This window comes from Ochotona princeps, chromosome 7, assembly GCF_030435755.1.
Source record: "Ochotona princeps isolate mOchPri1 chromosome 7, mOchPri1.hap1, whole genome shotgun sequence".
Taxonomy (NCBI): domain Eukaryota; kingdom Metazoa; phylum Chordata; class Mammalia; order Lagomorpha; family Ochotonidae; genus Ochotona; species Ochotona princeps.
In genome coordinates this window covers 45,077,749-45,093,622 of record NC_080838.1, presented here as the reverse complement: position 1 = coordinate 45,093,622, position 15,874 = coordinate 45,077,749, and the positions used below count along the sequence as shown (strand labels likewise).

Sequence of the window (15,874 nt, the reverse complement as noted above, 5' to 3'; positions counted from 1 at the left end):
TTGTACTATAATGTTTTACAGTTTTGATCACCACAGTTTTAAAAATTTTACATAAAATTTATACAGGTACAAGCTTCTTAATCTTTTTGGGGGGTGGAAGGATGGGGCAGAGTATAAATATATACATATCTTGCTATTATAGGGACTGATATTTATACAACTTACAGCAGAGGCTATGATACTCAAACTTTTTATTAGAAATATGCAGTGTTATTACCATGCTGCTAGGCTTTGCTTTCAAAACAGTAGAAAATTATGATGACTTCAGAAGTCCTACTTTTATGATTAGAATATCTATTAGACTATATTAAATATGGATACAGTGTAGCATTGTAGACAGAACTAAACAACCTAAATTATCTGCTTTTCACTTGCTACATAATGCTGAGTAGATTTTTTTTTGCCATTTTACATCTATGTATCTCAATTCCCCATCTATAAAATGAAGCAGAGATGGGGAATGTTAGATGCCCTTAGGACTATCTCAGTTTTAAGTCTGCAATTTTTTTATTCAGTGAACCTATTAGGAAAAACAAGGTGAAAGAATAATAATGCCAGCTACTTGAGAATTTTGTTTCCTAGACAAATACCATACGTGTACATCAGTTCATATAAACAGCTCCTTGTCTTTCCAGGGTGTGATCATGCACACGCCCAAAGGGTTATCCTTTGGTTCAATGTTGCACAAGAGTGACACCTAGTGGTACACCATAGGGTAATCATTAAGCAAAAATATGACCATCTCGGATTTCCAAAATGTGGACAATTCATTGTGTGGCTTAGCTAAATACTCTGAAAACATCCCTCACTTCTCCACTCTTCAGATTTTAAGAAATGCCAATTAAATTTAACATAGCATTGATAATTAAGAACTGAAATTTCCTTCAAAACCCATAACGTACAAAATTCGATGTAAGTTATTCTCAATGAAAGTGCAAACCTTTGGAATTCTGGTATTTTTTTTAAAGATTTTTTTTTAAAAGATTTATTCATTTTATTACAGCCAGATATACACAGAGGAGGAGAGACAGAGAGGAAGATCTTCCATCCGATGATTCACTCCCCAAGTGAGCGCAACAACTGGTGCTGAGCCAATCCGAAGCTGGGAACCAGGAACCTCTTCCAGGTCTCCCACGCGGGTGCAGGGTCCCAATGCATTGGGCCGTCCTCGACTGCTTTCCCAGGCCACAAGCAGGGAGCTGGATGGGAAGTGGAGCTGCCAGGATTAGAACCGGCGCCCATATGGGATCCCGGGGCTTTCAAGACGAGGACTTTAGCCGCTAGGCCACGCCGCCAGGCCCAGAATTCTGGTATGTTTTAATATTTAGTCTGTACCCTTAGCTATTGCACATCACTGACAAATAATTGTCATTTAAATATGTTTACACAAATCTCTGAACTATTGTTGCCTTTCAAAGGACACTTCTGAGGTTTGATCAAGGACCATCCAAAAAGAACAGGCACAGTACAAGACTTCTGAACTAATGAATTTATAAATCTATCTCCATAAAAAATTACCCTTTATAAAAAGCATTCAAACTAGCTTAGCTTTTTAAAAGATAAATATTAGCTGGCATTATTATTTAATCAGGGCAATACAAAACTGGGATAAGCTACTACTATTACAATTTAAATTTACTGTCACTGTCAAAAATTTCTATGCAGGTCAAGTTTTCCTTTACCCAAATAACTATTCATTTATCCAAAATACTTGGGGCTAGAAGTATTTCAAATTTTAGATTTTTCAGAGTTTATAGTATTCCCATATTCATAACCAGATAAGTTGGAAAGGACATCCAAGCCTAAGCACTAAATTCATTTATGTCTCAGGTGTGTCATATACACTTAGCTAAAAGTAATTGTATACAATATTTTTAGTGCACCTGCATCTTGATTGATTTGTCACATGAGATTAGAACGTTTAAGATTTTTGGAATACTGAAGACTATAAGTTTTGGATTTTCTGATTAGGGATGCTCAACCTGCAGTATCTAGCATTTGTCCTCATCAGATATTAACTTGAATTTTACCAGGTTCCCAGCCCTTGTTACCACAATAAAATGATAAAGTTCCTGTCATGTGCTGTTTTAACAAAATACCACTGATTGAGTGATTTTATAACAAACTGAAATTTATTTCTTGCAGTTCTAGAAAATAGAGGGTACAAATTCAAGACACTGGCATCAGGGACGTCCTACTACAGCTCCCACAGTGAGGAATGTTGTGTTCTCTTACAGTTGAAGGCATAGGGAAAGAGAGAAACGAAGAGGCAGAACTACTTTTATAAAGACATTAATTTCATCCACAAAGATGGGAGGCTCATGGCTTAACCTGCTCTTCAAGGTCCCACTTCTTTTTTGTTTTTATTTTTTTTATTTTTTAAATTTTTTATTTTTTTATTTTTTTAAAGATTTATTTATTTTATTACAAAGTCAGATATACTGAGAGGAGGAGAGACAGAGAGGAAAATCTTCCATCCGCTGATTAACTCCCCAAGTGAGCTGCAACGGCCGGTAAAGTCCCACTTCTTAATATTGTTACTATGGCAATTAAACTTCAAAGTGAGTTTGAGAGAGGACATTTAAACCATAGTAATGTTGTCCTTCATTTATACTGCTACATAAAATATCTAAGAGTAGATAATCTATAAAGTACCACGATTTATTTTCTCAAGGTTCTTGGGACTAAGAAGCCCAGGATCAAAGCAAGAGCAGGTGCCTTGTCCTATGAGGTTTCTGTATCCATAATGGCCTCCAGAGGAAACAAATACTTTGTTTCACACAGCAAAGATGGAAAAACAAATAGGGGTTTAGGGGTTCATTCTAGCCCATTTATAGCAGCTTTTATAACCCACTGAGGAGGGCTACGTCCTTGCTCATGGCCTAATCATCTCCCGAAGGCTCTGCCTCTTAATACTGTTGAATTGGGGATTAAGCTTCAACAGAAGTTTTCATGGGACACAAACATTCAACCCAAAACATTCTGAATCTTGCCTCCAAAATTTTATGACCCAAAATACACACACACACACACACACACACACACACACACACACACACACACAATGCATTCACTAAGGTAGCTCTTCAAATCTTAACCTGCTCTAGCATCAACTAAAACTCTATAGAGTTCCGTCTTACACAAATCAGATATGGATGAGACTTAAGGTACTATTCATCATGAGGCAACTGCTCTCCACTGTGAGCCTATGAAATTGCTTCTAAAATACAAGGGTGGACAGAGAAGGAACAAACATTTCTACTCCAAAGGAAAGAATTAGGAAAAAAAAACCTGGGGTAGAGAGGGGCTAGATATGTGCTTCCAAGTTAAGTCCACACACTAACAAGGGAAACATGATAAATATTTAAGCTTTATATCAATCTGCTTGGATCCTGTGTCTGTCTCTCAACGCAGTAGGACAGTGGTTGAGCCAAGTTTCTTGGAAGTCTTGTTCCTACGGCTATCTTAGGCTGGCAGTGCCTGGTGGTATTTGTACTGGTCTAGGATCTTGAGGGAAGCCTTGCACCAAAGGCTGAAGTGTGGAGCTTCTCCATGGTAACCTCAACCCTACAGTCTGTTATCTATGACTTTGGATGCCACCAGAGTTTACTGCTTATGTCCCGAGGAGCAACTGGGTCCACTTCAGCCCACAGCTAGGGTGGGTAAAGAGTGCTATACAGGAAGTGTAGAGAAGAAATCAGAGACAAGTCCCATAATCCCAGTGGTATGATGGTCCTGCCTTTGAAGCCATTCTGCAACACTGGGCCTGCGAACAGAATGACAGCCTCAGAGAGCTCTGAAAAATGCCCTCAGGGGTGCTTGTCCTTGATCCTTAAGAATAGCACTGGGCATCCTTCTTGCCCTATTAAAAATTTCACTTGACTAGATCTTTGGTATCTTCACAAACTTCCTTTTCAAGTCTTTACAACAAGTCCAGAGTGATAATTTTCCAGCTCTTTAAATTCAGTTTCCTCTTGTTATACATTCCATTTTAATTCATTTTTCAATCTCACATTTTATGGTAAGCAGTCAAATGAAACCCATGAAACACCGTTAACACTCCCCTGTTGATAGCAAGCCTTACAACAAGTTTTAAAAATTCTTTATTTCCCTGATGTCTTCCTGTGAAGTTGACAAAGGCTTTTGCTCCTCTGCCGGGGAGGCATTAGTAATATTCATTGTGCCTCTGTCTCTTCTTTCGCTCTTGGCCATTGCTATTCTGGTTAGGAGATTCCTCTCCTTAGATCCCGTTTCTAAACTGTGGTGCCCATTGGTCTCCACAGGTTGAATTTACTGATTATGTTCAGTACCTGCTTCTTCATTTACATTGCCACTCCCTCCAGCAAGGTTCAGTCCCAGGCTCTTGTGCTCGGCTTCCACCATGGTTTCCACAGCCCCAACTCCTGGCTCACCATTTTCCAACCCTTGTGATCCTGTGCTGTGGTCGCACAATTGCCTGCACAGCCTTTCTTCCTCTTCTGGTTCAAGCAGTGTCCTGAATTAGGGAGACATTAGCTGTCCTAAATCACTGGATTGTCAGTGGTGCTGGTCTTGCCAGAACCTGCTGGCCATTAGGTCTAAAGGTCACCCAGACCTATTTTGAGTAAACCTGTAGGATGCCAAGTCGGTATTATTTTCCCTGTGAGATCAGTGCAATGCATTGAGCCAGAAGTGAGTTCTCTCCTGGCTCAGCATCTGTGTAACTTGCTGTTCTTTCAGCCCCATAGCCTTTTCCTCAGTACACAAAAACATGCCCGATGTGGCATTGGTGGGGGGTCTGAGTAGTGAAATCCATCCTGTTCCTGCACCTGCCTGCTTGGGCTCTGCCACTCTACATCTTCTCATGGTTGAATCAAACAAATAAGCAGGACGGGCAGTTCTAGCCTGGGTTCACCCCCTGAGCTCCCAGTGAACTCTCCTTCCCACATGGCCGCTGGTAGAGCTCTGATCATTGACCACCGCTGGGGTATGTGCTCAGTGCAACTCTGCTCTGCTCTCCCTGCTGCTTCCCCATGTCCACAGGTCTCCAGGTGTCCCTCTGCCACCGGCCTGTCCTCTCCTATTTCCTGGGATCATGGCCTCTCTGCTTCACCCTGGCCTATGAGTCTCTGTTTAAATGTGTCCTTATTCTATTATGCCATCCTGTTCTCCCTTCTTCCTGTTTTTCTTTTTCCAGATTTTATTTTCCGTAGCTCTAAGCCTAATAATTTTTCTCAATTCAGAAGTCTAACATATCCAATGCACTGAATATTGTTTTTAAGCTTAGTAAATGCACAACTGAATCCAAACTTTTTTGCAACCAAATCTATTCGTAAAAGAATTTCCTGTCTCAGAGATGAAGCCACTGTTTGCTCAGGTTAGAAACAGGTAAGCCATACTTTTGCCCTCTACTTTTCCCCTGATATACAGAAAGTTACTAACTCATGTTTAAAAAAATGTAACTAAATACTAACAAAAGAGTGTTCATCTCTCACCAGATAAATTACCATAAACCCCAGGTCAGGCAATAGGTGCTTTCCTCCCCTAAACACTGTTTTGCATACTTCTACTCTTGTTTCTCTTCAATTTAATTTCTATAAAGGAGAAAAATCTTACGTGAAAGTTTGATTATGCCACTTCTTTACCTAATATTCTTCAATTACTTTCCATATAAGTGAAATGTCAAAACTTAAACTCTGCATGTGGGACCTTGACTTGTTCAGGGTTATCTTCTTATTCTTTTTTTTTTTTTTTAATATTTATTTACTTATTTGAGGGCCAGGCACAGTAGCCTAGTGGCTAGAATCCTCCCCTTGCACGTGCTTGGATCCCATATGGGCATTGGTTCTAACCCTGGTGGCCCCACTTCTCATCCAGCTCCCTGCTTCTGGCCTGCAAAAGCAGTTGAGGACAGTCCAAAGCCTTGGGACCCTGCACCCATGTGGGAGACCTGGAAGAGGCTCCAGGCTCCTGGCTTCAGATCGTCACAGCTCCAGCTGTTGTGGCTACTTGGGAGTGAATCATCGGATGGAAGATCTTCTTCTCTGTCTCTCCTCCTCTCTGTATATCTGACTTTCCAACAAAAATAAGTAAATATTAAAGATTTATTTACTTATTTGAAAGTCAGAGTTGTTGGGGTAGGGAACAGAGGGAGAAAAACAGAGAAATTGTCCATCTGCTGGTTCACTTCCCAGATGCCCTCAGTGGTCAGGGCTGGGCTACCGTACCTGCTGGGCTACCGTACCTGCTGCTGTATATATGAGCTGGGGCTGGCTAGATCTAACCACTGTACCCACCAACACTTACAGGAACTGGTGCTAGGGGCTGACTTTGTAGGGGTTCTGGGCTGTGTTGAGCTGACAAACCCACAGATACATATAGGAAAACAGGGCAGGTGGCAGTCTGGATCAGACTGGGCTGGGAGTAGGCTGAGTAGGTGACCTGATCAGAAGTGGGCCTCCTGAAAGGCATGAATGCCTTGGACCAATGGGATCCCTGATCTCAGGGAACATTCCATGAGCATGTGGTCTGACATGTTGTAGGCCCAGGCCCCCCACACACACAGAGAGAAAGGATGAGGAGCATACCCAGATGCATAAGGACAACCAGATTCTCTAAACTTGAGTACCTCTTCAAAGGGTGGAAGAAAGGCAAGTGGCACAACATTCCGGGCCAAGTTTTGTCCACCTAGGCCTGTGGCCACTGCAGAGGACATGGACAAGCAACAGGCATTAGAATTTACACAGAGAGAACAATGAAGAGGCCCTGTAAGGACAGATGCACTGTGTCATCTCTAATACAGTGACCACTCAAGTAACTCCCCCAGGTCATTCCCCCCACCCTCCTCCCCGCCCCACCACAAACACATCTTTCTCACTCCTCCTCTCCCCTCTATCCCTCTCTATCCATACTAGGGGCCCATAGGAGTCTGTAATTCCAAACCCTTCCCTTTTGTAGTGCTGGAAAAAAAATAATAACAAAGGGTGGTCTTTGCGGCCATCACAGTGGTGTGGCAACTAATGCTGCTTCCTACAACGGCAGCATCTTAGGCGCCGGTTTGAGCCCCAGCTGTATCTCTTCCAATCCAGTTCCTTGATAATGGCCTAGGAAAGGCAGCAGAGAATGGTCCAAGTACTTAAAATAAACTCCAAATTCTAGGGATAGATCTTCCTGGCGCAATTAAAATCTACATAACGTAGTCCCAACTTCTCTCTTGACACTCATTTTTAATAACTTTTTCTATATCCCAACAGTCTTTATCAGGTTCCTTTAAAGAGCTAAACTTCTTATCTTGGGGCTTTCACAATTGAAGTTATCCCAACTTGTAAATATTTCCAGGGTTGGCTTTTTTTTTTAATCACTTCAGTCTCAGCAGCTTTTCAGAACCAATTACTCCACAGTATTCCCCTCCCCCAGCCTCACTTCACAGTAATTTACCTTGCTGCATTTACCAGTATCCAAATTCCTTCTTTGTATGTTTTTTAATATATTTTCTACCTTTTCTTACTAGAATGCTACCTTAGGGATGTTGTTGGTCTGGCTTACCACTGTGGGTATTTACAATGCCTAAAAAATGCAAGCAAAGGGATTTCTTAAAAATATTATACTGTTGCCTGTCGCTAAGTCATTTGATGTCTCTGTTGAATGCACATTTGTGAATTTAACCCTGCTAAGACATAAGTCTGGGTCCAAAGAACACAAAGCATATACTGAACTTCCTTCAAAAACATATCCATTCACTCCTTCAACAAATATTTACTGAATGTATATTATACCATTTTTCCCATACTGATCACAATGTTGAGTTTCCTCCCCAGGAAAACGGGCTTTTGTGAGACAACTTTATTTTATAGATCTGTAAAAATAACAGGAGCAGGAAAATAACATACACATCAAAAACTTTTATACACATATTACTTTACAATGCATTTGACTCTTTTCTTTAGTCTTATAATGGTTAAGAACTTATGACAAGAGCCAAGTAAAAAAACAGCATATAAACACAAGGCAACAAACATGAATGTGCCTTTAACAGGCACATGATGACTAAAAACTTGAAGAATGAATTAACTGGGTGTTGGAAGGAGTTAATTTTCACACATCTGTTGCACGAAAAGTCAGGGAGTAGGGGCGTGGAGGCGAGCACCCCTGACCACCTCCCAGTCTGATCCTGCACAGGCTCTGCACACCACCAAGGCACTGCTATGGGTGGTCCTGTAGGGCCAGCGAGGCCCCCTGCAGGATGTGTCCACTACCTCAGTGTGTGCAGCAGAATCGTCCTCTGTAGCACTGACCTAACAAGCTTGTCCGCCATGATCAACCAACAGCAGTGGGGTTCGGTGGTGAGAGCACCTCCCCAGGAGCAGCAACCCATCCCAGTCACAGGAGCCTAAGGCATGGTTCCTCTGCAGGGACGTACTGTGTGTACAGCAGCCTTTACAACTCTGGTTGTTTCCGATAGGAAAATACATATTTTTTTCCTACCTGTGATTTACCCGTCAAATGTGAGACATGGGAGGAGAAAAAGAAGAGACACGTGCTGAGAGACTCAAGAACGGAGTCAGGAAGAGGAAAGAGGCCTACGCTGGCTTCCCCCGCGCCTGGGAAAGCAAGCCTCATGTGAAGGAGGTGGAAAGGCGCTCCTGGCACTACAGAGAGGAAAAACCTGAGCGACCACGGGCCTGGAAGGCAAGAGCAATGGGCCGTAGCTACGTACCTACGATTCCTTTGGCAGCCCTCTCCTGCGTGTCCCAGGCGCCCAGCAACCGTCGCACAAAGCACGCGCCACTCCGCACGGCTTGGGGCGCGGGGTGTCGCGGTGCGGCTGGGGAGCCCCAAGCCGCGAGGGTGGTCGGGAACGGGGCGGGGGGCGCGCGGGGTGGCGCGGCCTACCCAGCAGGCACCTCTCCCGCGAGGGCTGTCGGGAACGGGGCAGTGGGCGCCCTTTCCTGCGAGGGCGGCCGGAAGTGGGAGTTGTGGGCGCCCTTTACATGGAGGGTGGTCAGGAACAGGGAATGCGGGGTGTCATGGCCCGGCCCTCAGGCGCCCTCTACCTCGGCCTTTCCTGAGAGGGCGGCCGGGAAGGGGGCGCGGGGTGCCATGGCCCGGCCCTCAGGCGCCTTCTGCTTCGAGGTCAGCCGGGAACGGGAACGGGAACGGGAACGGGAACGGGAACTCGGGGAGTCGCGGCCTACCCAGCAGGTACCTCTACCGTGAGGGCGGTTGGCCAGTGGAGGTGCGGCTGAGGTGGACGCAAGGACCGTTGATGTACTGAGGACGCTGCCTACAGGGGAGAAAGTTCTGGATCCCTGGGGTCCCTGGCATGTTTTTGATCAGTTCCATGCCTTCCTTTCATCTGCCTCTTGGGATAGTTGACCTAAAGGATTGTAGGAGTGTACAGGGGCCCCGGGTGTTTGTGCCAGGAATCCACGGCAGGGGTTGCATGTGCAGGAAGTAAATTAGACTAACTCAGATCACGTATCAGCCGAAGTGCATGGTTTAAAAAAAAAGTGGCGGCTAGCCGTGGAACATAGGCAAATTCATAATGTCCCCGACCTTGTTTGCTCAGCTAGAAAGGCTGTCGATGAGAAGTGGGAAGTGTCTGGGGGCGAGGCTGGGCACAAAGCAATGAATTTCACTCATCAGGTGCCCTCATGCTCTCGTGGGGACAGGGTGGGGACTTTCCCGTGAAACAAACAAAGAGATCCACTCTGCTTGGAGGTGGGCCCAGAGGCCTTGGGTGTTGGGTCCCGAAGGTGGCACATCAAGCTCCTCTAATGAAAGCTCCAGCTGCCCCGAATTAGACAAAAAACAATTGCTATTGGCAAAAGCCCAAACTTCTTGGAAAACAGACTGTCCTCTCCTAGTTTACTTTCCTTTGGAGATGCAGAACAATGTTTACTGCTGAACAAAGTCATGCTTTATTGCTTCAGTGTTTTCTTCCTCAAATTATTTCCTCTGCGAGGAGTGTACCCTTTCTGCTTTTCATATTGGTCACCTAGTTCTGGTTGCAGTTACAGCTCTTTGTTGGGTAGTTGAATAAGAAATTATCTTTTTATTGTTTAACACTTTCCTAACAAGTGTGGTTCCGTTTTTCAGGAAGAACTGAAAGTTATTTTCTTCCTTGTTTTAGGAGCATTCACATGATCTTTGTGATTCCAGTGCTAAGGAATCAGCTTTGTTCTTATGTGAGAAAAGCAGGTGGATTACCCAGGTTACTGCAAAGAGGAATGAATGCTAGAGCTGGGAAGGTGTCCTCCAGGGCATTGTTCTGTGCTCCATATGCACAGACTCAGAGACTCAAAATACTTAGAGCCCATCTAAGGAGAATGGGGGTGGGAAGGAGGAACACATTAACAAAAACGATTTTGCAATTCTCATTGGTCTGATGAAATAGGCTAGATTTAATAGGAAATAAACATCGCAATTCCTTGCTTTTCATTTTTCATTGCACAGGCAGGTATACAGAGAGGAGAGACAGAGAAAGATCTTTATTTGCTGGTTCACTCCCCAAGTGGCCACAAAAGCTGTGGATGAGCTGATCCGAAGACAGGAGAAAGGAGCTTCTTTCAGATCTCCCATGTGGGTGCAGAGTCCCAAGGCTTTGGGCCATCTCCACTGCTTTCCCAGGCCCGCAAGCATGGAGCGGAAATGGAAGTGGAGCAGCTGGGACACGAACTGGCACCCATATGGAATTCTGGTGGATGCAAGATAGGGAATTAGCCACTAGGCTATTACGCTGAGTTTAATTCCTTGCTTTTAAAATGACAGGAAGCAGTCCCCATCTGTTACAGAGAACTACACAAATGTCATACAGGAATGTAATGTTCTGGGGAGGGTGTTTTGCCTTAAGACGGTAACACTAGCCTCTGTGAAGCCCTCATTGCACTGCGGCACCTGTTTGTATTGCGTTTGCTCCACTTGCAATCTCTACAGATAACCCAGGAAAAGCACAAGTACTTGTGCTTTTCAAATACCTGTACTAGTACAAGTACCTGGCCCCCGGCTACTCAGGCGAGAGACCTAAAATAAGCACCTTGCTTCTGTCTTCAGCGTAGCCCAGCACTGGCCATTGAGGTCATCTGGAGGGTGAACCTAGGAATGAAAGATTCTGTGTCTCTTTGACGCTGTTTTTCAAATAAAAAAAATCTTTTAAAAATGTACAACTTTTAAACTGAGGTGTGACTAGTATATTAAATGTGAACTGTTCTACAAAGGCATCTAAGTGTTGAATGGTAGAAGGTTGTGTTGGAGGGTAAGCTAAACAATGAGAACTTGAAATTTGGAGAACAGATCTAGCTATTAAAGTCTGTTCCTGTAAACTCTGATGGTAGAAAAGATTCTGTTAAATAGGAAAGATGCCCTGGGAGTGTCGTTTTAGACTCATCCTTTCTCCAAATGCATTTACTGGTCTCAGGTGTCTCACAGTGCCTTGTATGCAAAGGTGCTCAATAAATATTTAAATTGATGAAAAAAAAGCCTACAACATTTAAAAATAATATCCATTTATTTAAGGGTAACATAATGACAATTTAACAGTGATTTACAAAATTACACAAGTACCTGATACCTTTTCTTATATAAATACTTATAGATAATTTAAAATATCTATATATATATAATATAATACAAGAACCTTAATCATGACAATTCTCCCACTATGTTAGATAGATTATAAACTATCTTCTAAATTAATGATTTCATTCTAAAATCACTCCAATAATAATTTGGCCAATGAACTATTTAGTTTTAATGCCAACCTTCTTTTCTACTTTTCTCAATATTGTTCTTTATGAATCTCAAGTACAAACTGCCTGCTATGCTCAAGGCCCACTAACCCAAATCCTCTGCCTTCGGAAAGGTCCAGTTCAACTGTTACCTTGTCTAAGTTTCATCAAGCCCCGCCCCCCCAAGAACACTTCTGGATTCATTTGGATGACAATTATTTGTACGTATTTGCTTGTAAGTTCTTGAAGTCAGGATCCATGTCTTATTCATGTTTGTATTCCCTGACAGCAGAGTTCAAGTTTCATTAAATGAGGAGCCCTTGAATATCTTGTGATTACTGTATCCCTCATATGTAGCACAGTGCCTGACACACAGGAGGTAATAAGTGCACTTTAAGTGAAGGAATGGGTGGATTTAAAAATATAAACTCCACGAAGGCATAGATTTGTCTGTTTTGTTCGTTGCAAGATCTAAATGCTACCAGATGAGTAAATGATTTGTTGCAGGCTTAGCATTCTTTATACACAACAAAGTCAGATATACAGAGAGGAGGAGAGACAGAGAGGAAGATCTTCCGTCCGATGATTCACTCCCCAAGTGAGCCGCAACGGGCCAATGCGCGCCAATACGAAGCCGGGAACCAGGAACCTCTTCCAGATCTCCCACGCGGGCACAGGGTCCCAAAGCTTTGGGCCGTCCTCCACTGCTTTCCCAGGCCACAGCAGGGAGCTGGATGGGAAATGGAGTTGCCGGGATTAGAACCAGCACCCATATGGGATCCCGGCGCGTTCAAGGCGAGGACTTTAGCCGCTAGGCCACCGCGCCGGGCCCCAAAAACTTTTATTTTGATGTAAATAATTCTGAAATCTATGCATGGTTTTGGAATAATAGACATTTTTCATGAACTTTAGGAAAATCCCTCTTATGCATGTATTTCAAAAACATTTGCAACAAAATGAAGTTACCTATAAAGTCAATCTTTCCATAAGCTTATTAAGTACCTTTATGTATCTTCACATAAGTAAAATATAATGCATTTGTGTTGTTTTTTTTTTTCAGCCAATTTATCTGATATACTCCAGCACGGCAGTAATAAAATGTAAATAATCAAAACAAAAAGGTGTTTCTATTATTTTCCATGTTGTAAATGTTTTGCAATGAAACCATATTATTTTACAACACAAACTCTGTTGTTAAAACAATGTAATAAAATAATTCTGTTTCTCTTTTTTAAAGATTTATTCATTTATTTTTTTATAGGAAAGTCAGATTTACAGAGAAGCAGAGACAGCGAGAAGGATCTCTGTCTACTGGATCACTCTCCAGGTGGCCACAAAGGCTGGAGCTGAGCTGATCGAAAGCCAGGAGCCAGGAGTTTCTTCTGGGTTTCCCACATAGGTGCACAATCCCAAGGCTTTGGGCCATCTTTGACTGCTATTTCAGGCCACAAGCATGGAGCTGGATAGGATGTAGAGCAGCCAGAATTAGAATCAGTGCCCATATGCCTGGCACTGCCAAGGCGAGAATTTAGCCACTAGGCTATGGCACCGGGCCTGATAATTCTGTTTTTTAAAACAATGTTGTGGTGTAGCAGGTAAGGCCTGTCTTGCAGGTCTTTAGGTGCTAGTTTATGTACTGGCTACTCCACCTCCAATTCATAAGCTGCTAATGCCCTGAGAAAATCAACAGAAGGTGCACCATGCCCTTGGGCCCCTGCAGTGCTTGTGGGAGAGCCTGGGTCTTCAGCCTATCCCAGCTTTGGGCTTTGTGGGCATTTGGGGGAATAAACCACAGATGGAAGATTTCTCTGTCTGTGTGCTGGTCTCTCTCTTTCTGTCTCCCTCTAACTCTTTCAAATCAACAAATCTTTTTAAAAAGAACACAGGACCAGCTTGTCTTAAAAATAAAACAATATAATGAATGAGACTATGTGCAAATGAACAGCTGAGGAAAATGTGAGGACATAAAAATACTGGAATGTGACAAAATGTAAAGAGCTAAAGCCTAAACAATCTGCCTAACAAAAAATATTTCTCAGAATGGAGACGGGTTGTGCCAATCCTAGAGAAAAAAAAAAAAGAGCATTGGTTAACAGGAGTTTTGCTGACTAAATCCTAATCATTGCTTAGCCAAAGCCTCATTTTCTCTGGGAACTGCCTACATTGTAACCCATTCCTCTACTCCCCATAGACTTCGAGGTGATCCTGCCTTGAGCTCCCTGTAATAAACACTATAGTTACTGAATAATGGCACTTGCAATTATTTATTATCTCTCTTTTAATCACCTGCTTCCTTTATCAGTTTTTAAAAATTTATTTGAAAGGTGGGATGGGGAAAGGAGAGAGAGAGAGAGAGAAAGAAAAGAGAATGAATCTTCCTTTCGCTGGTTCATTCCCCAAATGGCTGCAATGGCCAGAGTAAGCCATCTGAAACAAGACAGAGGAACTTTTCCAGGTCTCCCACAAGTGTTCAGGGGCTGAAACAAGTGGGCTACCCTCCACTGCTTTCCTAGGCTATAAGCAGGGAGCTGGACAGAAAGTTGAGCAGTGGGCCCAGCATAGTAGCCTAGCGACTGAAGTCCTCACCTTGACACACCCAGATCTCATGTGGGCACTGGTTCTAATCCTGGTGGCCCCACATCCCATCCAGCTCCCAGCTTATGGCCTGGGAAAGCAGTAGAGGACAGTGCCAAGCCTTGGGACGCTGCACCCCCGTGGGGGACTTGGAAGAGGCTCCAGGCTTCTGGCTTTGGATCGGCGCAGCTCTAGCCACTTGGGGAGTGAATCAGTGAACAGAAGATGTTCCTCTCTGTCTCTCCTCTTCTCTGTATATCTGACTTTCCAAGAAAAAATAAAAGAAAATCTTTAAAAAAAGAAAGTAGGACTGAAAGAAAGAAAGAAAGAAAGAAAGAAAGAAAGAAAGAAAGAAAGAAAGAAAGAAAGAGGAGCATCCAGGATTCAAACAGGTGCCCATAATGGATGCCAGCACCGCAGGTAGCAGCTTTATTTACTATGATACAGTACTGGTCCCTATCAAATTCTTAAGGCCAGGAACAATGTTAGTCTTGATAAAATGCCTGAGTCACCAATGGTTTGCAGCAAATACAATTGGCCCTCTGTATCTGTGGGTCCTACAACCACAGGTTCTACAATCATGGATTCAATGAATTGTGGTTTAATTATATTATGAAAAATGTTCCAGAAAGTTCCAAATAGAAAAGCTGGAATTTGTTAGTGCACTGAAGTCACACAATTGGATACTTCTGTGAAATTCAAAGAATGTACAGGTGTTTTATTAGGTATTATGAGTGATATACAGATGACTTACAGTACATGGGAGGATGTGTTTAGGTTATTTTATGTAAACACTACATGATTTTGAATGAAGGTGTTGACTATCCATGGAATGACCTTGGAACCAGTTTCCCATTGATATTGTGGGATGATTGTATTTGTTGAATGAATCTAAGTCCAGGACATGCAAATATAGAGGGAGAGATGGGCATTACATTTATGGTGCTTCCACTGATGTGCATGTAACTAGTGACGTTCAGTATGAAATCTGTAACACATTGATTCAGCCCAAATTGAAAACAAATACACTACGGGAATACATTATCACAGAACAACCACAGTGAGGCTGATACATAAAGCCTGTTTAGAAGAGGTGAAGATTAAGCCAGAGTTGAACAGAACTGCCTTGGTGGAAGAGCCCAAGATGGGAGTCTAATGCAGAGAGAAGCCTTGTGTGGGTTTTTAATATTCATGACTCATTTGTTTAATAATATTTAATAGCTACTTCAAGATTAAATTGAATTTTGAACTTTAGGCTAAAAAAATTAGATGGGATAAGACAAGTATCAATTAACACTTCAAGTACACAGATAACATAATAAAAGCCATAAGCTCTATGTGAACATGATCCTTCTCAAAACAGGGAAGAGAGGAGTAATAAAAAAAAAAAGCAGAAATGGCTTGTTAAAAAGTGGCATAAAATGTACTCCTTCCAGAGAAGCCCTTCTTTTCATGTTTTCTCTGCTTGCATGTCATAAGATTTAAGACTCCTGCCTTAGAAGTCATCTTTGGACTAAGGTATTCTTTCAATAATATGGTAACCAAACTATGGTAACATCCTACAACAATGTTATTGTCTGGCCCCTCAAATTGAC

At 42.7% G+C, this 15,874-nt stretch overlaps 1 protein-coding gene across 2 annotated transcripts in view; it reads right to left on the bottom strand.

Moving 5' to 3' along the window:
• SLC9B1 (solute carrier family 9 member B1) overlaps positions 1–8,836 on the bottom strand; it is an 81,761-nt gene extending 72,925 nt beyond the window's left edge. Inside the window, exon 1 of one of the 2 annotated variants that reach the window (XM_012929554.2) lies at positions 8,696–8,836. The gene's annotated coding sequence lies outside the window, so the exon portion shown is untranslated. The remainder of the gene's footprint in view (positions 1–8,695) is intronic. The other variant, XM_058666981.1, reaches the window with a different exon arrangement.
• Between the last annotated feature and the right edge of the window lie 7,038 nt (positions 8,837–15,874).